Source organism: Rhinatrema bivittatum, chromosome 7 (assembly GCF_901001135.1).
Source record: "Rhinatrema bivittatum chromosome 7, aRhiBiv1.1, whole genome shotgun sequence".
NCBI lineage: Eukaryota > Metazoa > Chordata > Amphibia > Gymnophiona > Rhinatrematidae > Rhinatrema > Rhinatrema bivittatum.
Genome location: NC_042621.1, coordinates 214,690,120 through 214,697,065, shown reverse-complemented (window position 1 = coordinate 214,697,065; position 6,946 = coordinate 214,690,120). Strand labels below are relative to the sequence as shown.

At 42.2% G+C, this 6,946-nt stretch overlaps 1 long non-coding RNA gene across 1 annotated transcript; it reads left to right on the top strand.

Annotated features, from left to right (window-relative positions):
• Nucleotides 1-439: 439 nt before the first annotated feature.
• On the top strand, nt 440-4,519 carry LOC115096262. The gene is made up of 2 exons (XR_003858005.1): nt 440-1,386; nt 4,354-4,519. It is a non-coding gene; the product is annotated as an uncharacterized LOC115096262 (long non-coding RNA).
• The last annotated feature ends 2,427 nt before the right edge of the window (nt 4,520-6,946 follow it).

The window sequence follows — 6,946 nt, the reverse complement described above, 5'->3', positions numbered from 1 at the left end:
CCCTCGAGGAGCGAGTACCGGATCCCGTCTTAGCAATCTGTAAACAAGATGAGAGAGCGGGGGCCCTGAGGAGCGGGTACCCCTGGTAAGTTCGAAGAGTCAGAGCAGCGGAGAATGAAGCGGGTCGAGATGATCCCCACAATCAATCCCTTGCTAACTCGATTCGTAAGCGTAAGCAAAGACCTTTTATGTTGGAAGCGGATGACATCACTATGGGGGGATGCCCCCGAGGTTCGCGCCCTTGCTGATACAAACTTCAGAGCGCGCGCGTGCCCTACGTCATCATGAACATGGCGGATCCGCAGCATCAGGCCAGCCCGGGGACTCCAGGAAGAAACGGCGAGGAGAAGCCATGGCAGCAACTGTCCATCAGACCCGAAGGGAGTCGCCTCAGAGGTAGAGAGGGTGGAGTGAGGGCAAGAGCAGGCACGAACGCAACAATTAGCAGAAATTGAGCTCTTAGCTATTGCGGTATAGCATGACTCCCGTTGTTTATCGGACCAGGATCTCCCCCAATCAGATTCCTAGCCCAACACATGTAATCTGAACTTTTGTAAACCGTTATGAAGGCTTTACCGAATGACGGTATATAACACTCAGCAAATAAATAAATAATAAATAAATGTTTAAATGGAAGAACTTGCTTAGGAAACAACAAGGCATATATTCTGGAAATCAGACCCTTATTGGAGGTTTGCTGAAAACACAAATCTTCAAAATCAGAGAAGGCACAAGCAACCTGGCATTTAATGGAATCACTAGAGAGGCAATGCGGTAATTGTAGAAATCTATAATGTTCAGACTCAGGGAGACCAAACTGCAATTTTATATCATCAAGATCTAACAGTTTCAGATCATCAAACAATTGTGTGCAACACCAAACTCCCTTCTAATTCCACCGGTAAAAATCACCCATAGAACTAGTTATACAGTGTACCCCCTTGTAAAGGCACAGAGGCAACATCGGAGAGAAAAACTCATGGCCTGTCAATTTCCTCCAGTTTCGCCAGATCTTCAGTGTCAACACTAATGTGATGGGGTCACTATGCTAGACTAAGATAGGAAGAAGAAAGCTAGGAACCAAAGATTCAAGGGAAAGGGGGGGAAGGAAAATACAGCAACACCAGACTAGAGACGTCCCTTGATTCCTTCCCCTGGATGTTACAAGGACAGAGGAACCACAGGTGTGGGGGATTAAGGGTGGGACCTCCCCAGAGCCAATCAGTGGGCAGAGGAGGAGGAGTTTCCACAGGATAAAAAGTACTCCCTAGTAGAGCAGTCTCAGTCTCCTGCCGGGGACTGAGGAGGAAGGAACGGGCTACTCTGGGAAACTTGGACACTGGATCCCTGATGATGTGAAGGACTGCATCCACTATCACAAGGAAGGTGAGCGTGGGGACTTCTGTTGGTTTGGACTTATGATAAAGACACTTTGCCTGGAGAACTGCTGGTGGGTGGCTGTATCTCTGGGGAAGGGTTGATAGGGATGTGAATCGTGTCCTCGATCGTCTTAACGATCGATTTCGGCTGGGAGGGGGAGGGAATCGTATTGTTGCCGTTTGGGGGGGTAAAATATCGTGAAAAATCTAAAAATCGCAAAACCGGCACATTAAAACCCCCTAAAACCCACCCCCGACCCTTTAAATTAAATCCCCCACCCTCCCGAACCCCCCCCAAATGACTTAAATAACCTGCGGGTCCAGCGGCGGTCCGGAACGGCAGCGGTCCGGAACGGGCTCCTGCTCCTGAATCTTGTTGTCTTCAGCCGGCGCCATTTTGGAAAATGGCGCCGAAAAATGGCGGCGGCCATAGACGAACACGATTGGACGGCAGGAGGTCCTTCCGGACCCCCGCTGGACTTTTGGCAAGTCTCGTGGGGGTCAGGAGGCCCCCCACAAGCTGGCCAAAAGTTCCTGGAGGTCCAGCGGGGGTCAGGGAGCGATTTCCCGCCGCGAATCGTTTTCGTACGGAAAATGGCGCCGGCAGGAGATCGACTGCAGGAGGGTATTTAATTTAAAGGGTCGGGGGTGGGTTTTAGGGGGTTTTAGTGTGCCGGCTCACGATTCTAACGATTTATAACGATAAATCGTTAGAATCTCTATTGTATTGTGTTCCATAACGGTTTAAGACGATATTAAAATTATCGGACGATAATTTTAATCGTCCTAAAACGATTCACATCCCTAAGGGTTGAGGTCCCAGAGGTATGGAGGGAGGTGGCAGTTAGGCCCAGTGGGGCCAGACTCTTGAACTATGGACTTTGAGAGGGACTTCTGAAGCCAGTGGTTGTAAAGTGAGTTGCTGGCTCAGTGGGGAAGGCATCTGCCTTCCATCCAGGTGGTGAGGGTTCAAATCCCACCTGGGGACTTTTAAGGTGAATACGTTTAAACTACTATTTGAGTTTCCAAGGGACAAGGGAAGCTCGGTCAAGGTTTGGACCCGGGAACGGACGCAAGCAGACGGTGTACGGACCAGTGTGAGCGTCACAACTAAAAAAGGATTTATCCTATCATGGTGCTTCCCCACCTCTGGCAGACCCCAAATCCTGGAATATTATGATCCATGGATAAGATTAGCCTGCTCAATATATACCCACTGCTTAAGGGCAGACCTAGAGGACCAAATATAAACAGCTCTCAATTGAGCAGCTAACTAATATTTCTCAAAATCAGGTACAGCCAACCCACCTTTGTCCTTATTCAAGAAAAGCACCCTTTTTGCCACCCTGGGGGCACTCTTCTTCCAAATATAATGAAAATCTTTTTTGTAAAGTGTTTTCAAGAAAGTGAGTGGAACATCAATAAGCAGTATCTGAAAAAGATAAAGCCATCTAGGTAAAATCGTCATCTTAACAGTGGCGATTCGGCCTAACCATAAGAAGTTGTAAGGGGACCATATATCCAAATCTTTAACTGTTTTCTTTAGTAAAGGTATATAATTCCTATCAAACAACTGTCTCCAATCCGCTCCCACCTGAATTCCCAAATAACGAATAATTTTTTCAAGCATTTGAAAGGGAAATTCTTCTTTATTAAGCCTAATTGTGTTTCGTCTAGGGAACTATTTAACAATTACGACTTGCTCATGTTCAAGTTTAAATTCAGAAACTTTACTAAATTTATCCGGTTCTTTAACTAAAACAGGCAAGGACAATAGAGGATTAGCTATAGTAAATAAAATATCATCCGCAAATAGGGATATTTTAAATTTGGGCATGATCAATAGGAATCCCTCTAATGACCCCATTTTGCCTAATATTCCCTGCTAAAGACTTCATAACCAACGCAAATAATAAGGGTAAGAATGGGTACTCTTGTACCCATGCCCAATTCAAAAATATCCGAATAAGAACCATTTACCTTAATACATTCCCGTGGGGTGGTATAAATAACCTTCAACCACATCAAAAAGTTAGAACCCATCCCTATCTTCTGTAAGACCTTAAACATAAATGCCCAATGAACAGTCAAAGGCTTTCTCAGCATCAGTAGCTAATAAAACTGATGGTACCTTCTCTTCCCTATCATTCCAAATTAAATTTACAATTTTACAGATGTTATCTGCAGCCTGCCTGCCGGAATGAAGCCAGATTGGTCCACATGTACCAAATCCGGTAACATTCTATTCAATCTAGCTGCTAAAAGTTTTGCCAATATCTTCAAATCTAAATTCAATAATGAAAATGGTCTATAGGAACCACATAAAGAATTGTCCTTGCCCAGTTTAGGAGGGTTCCCGCCAAACCCATAGAAGTAGGCAAAACTGGATTTTGCAAAAGTGTGTTGAAAAGACGCTGAAATGGAGGGAAAAGCAAGTCCCTAAATTTCTTATAGAAAAGCCCCATGCACCCATGTATTCCAGGGCTTTATTAATCTTAAGAGATGATATGGCAACATAATTCCCCTCCCGAGAAACATCTTCTGATAACATGAGCAGGTGAACACCCTATAATTAATCATCAGTATCCTCATCCATAATAGAACTTTCCCCTGTATATAACTCCTTTCAGAACTGGGCACATCTATCCCCTATTTGGTCATTGTCATAGACAATGTCCCCCGCCCCATCTCTTTATTTTCAGGATCTGACTTTGTGATATTTGCCCTTTTTAACTGCTATGCTAGCAATTTACCAGGTTTATTACCTTCCTCAAAGTATTCATGATGGGACACATCCACTCTAAACTGAATTTCTGCACACAAGAGGGCATTCAACTTGCCTCTTTTTTCTCATCCAGCTCCTTAAGACTTTTTACCTCTAAGCAATTTATGTTTCTGCTCCAATTGTTTAATTGACAGTAATAAATCTGATTTCTCTCTTTGTGTTTGTTTTGTGTTTGGTTTTTTTTTACAGAAACAGCCTTAGAGATCAACTTACCTTGTAGGACAGCCTTAAAGCAATCCCAGAGAGTCTGAATCGACACATCGCCTGAGTCATTAAGCTGAAAATACTCTTTAATCTCTTCCCTTATTTCTTCACATAGCTGTTTATCATTCAATAAAGAGTTATTTAACCTCCAGTATTTTTGAACTTTTTCTTTCTGCAAAAACCAAAATGCTCCAAAGATTGGTGCATGGTCCGACCATGTGATCAGGCCTATACCTGATGAACTACACCCCTGACCCTGAATTTACTGCCTAACATCAAGTATATCCTAGAATAAGAGCTCTATACCCTAGAATAAAAGGTATAATCTTTCACCGAGGGATTCATCAACCTCCAGCTATCTTGCAACCCCCATGATTCTTTAAGAAACTTTAATTTAGTTCTGTGTGATTTTAACCCATCCATATGTTGTGGATAGTTATCCTTATTAAGATTTAAGGAGAGATTAAAATCCCCTCCTACTGAAACATGTTCCTGAACCATAATCACTCAAATTTTTCCCAATTCACACAACAAACTCCCCCTGATCTATATTGGGAGCATAGATGTTTATTAAAGTTACTATCACCATATTTCTCGACTTTTAAAGCACTATAACTTCCCTCCCTATCTTTCTGACATTCCAATACCTCTGTTCATAAATCCTTAGAAAACATAATACCCACACCTCCCCTTTTCCGATTGCAGTATTGGAGGCAAGAAATATTTACTCTTAAGCAAATGCTCATCTTTTACTCCTGGGGGAATTCTGTGCAAAAAATTTTTAAATTCTGCACACTAAAACTGAAAATTCTGCAAACTTTATATTGGTCAAAATAACACAATTTACATGACAGTCTTTAAGTTCTCACACACACAGTGTAAACACTATAAGAGAGGGAAATAGTATCACAACTATTCACTCAAACGTTATATTAAACTAGACTAGAGACAATATCATAGGCAAAGTGCTCACACTCAGTTCTCGATCTGCTGTCTCTCGCCCTCAATGGGCTGCAGGCAGTAATCAGCCTGTGAGCTCAACGGTATTTAATCATTTATTGTCTCCTGTCTACCCACCCCTCACTCCAAAGAACATATTTTATTTAATCAAATAATCTGTAAACCATGAAAATACAAAACTAAACAACTCATGTATTTATCCAAATCTATAAAATTTGCTACCGGTTGGGTAAGTAACCCACTACTAATCAACAAATATTAAGCCACATCAGTGGTCATGTAAATATCAAAAGTGTACTTCCATTATCCACCCCGACATGGTCCATGTTTCGACTCACAAAGAGTCTTTTTCAAGGGGAATGAAGATGATAGATCACTATATCACCGGTATATTGTTTTCATTCAGTTCCTGTGGAAACATTATGAAAAAATATGCGATTAAATTAAAACCAAAATCCTCAACCCACACACACACACACTAACACTATACTCCCAACTACTGTTCAACTGAACAAACTACGTTTGGACTTAGAGGCTAACAAAGCGATGCAAACATTATCTTTAGAAAGGCTCAAACATTCAGTCTGAAACATATCATTCAATGTGAAAGATGTAAAAAATACAAAGAACTCACCGGAACGCCAGAATCATTAAATTCAACTACTCAACATGGCGATAAACGCCTTTGTAAAACTGAACTGACTCGCCTGATTTAAATAGACCGCTGAGAAATGCAAAACCGGAAAACACAGATACCCGGTTTCCGGTAGCATGTTTATATGCCCAAAACTACTAATCCCAGTATGCCCTGCTGCTACAAAACAATCACACCCTATAATTTTCAGAAAACGGACCAATCAATTTCTTTATTAAGTCCTTTCGGAATCACTGAATCAAAAAAGTATATCCATTTTTGTTCCCTTTGAGTAAGATACAGATCAAAATTGCCCCCCCGATTACTCGGAATGGGCTGTTCAATCACAGCAAATTTTAATTCTGCAAAAGTATGGTTCTTGTCAATGCAGTGCTGGACGCATGGTGCCTCCAGTCTGCCTCTAGTGATAGCACTCCGATGTTCAATCATACGTGTCTTAAGACATCTTTTGGTTTTCCCAATGTATAAAAGTGGACACGGGCACCACAAGGCATAGACCACTCCTCTGGATTCACAGGTAGTAGCCGCAGCTAATTTGAAATTACCTTTGGCAAAAAATGGCAAGATGTTACCATCGTGTGATTGATCACAAACCGAACACTTCATACAAGGATGATGCCCGGCATAAAAATTTGTGGCCATCAAGTTGTTCTTCGTCTCATCGGAAAAATCTGAATGTACTATCAGGTCCCTGATAGTCTTTAAGTTCTTACATTTTAAATTAATACAGAAAAAAGTTATTACTTAAAGTTGCAGAATTTTAAATATTCTGAGCAGAATTTCCCTAGAAATTCACTGTAAGAGTGTCCCTTCCACTCGCTCTCCCTACTCCCCTGGCCATTTTGCCTTCTCAGGCCCCAACTCCTCCACCTGCTTGTATCTCTCCCCTTCACCTCTAGGCTCAACCCTTTCCACTCTATTGCCAGTCCCAGACTTTGACCCTGTTCTCAGTACTGCCCCTCA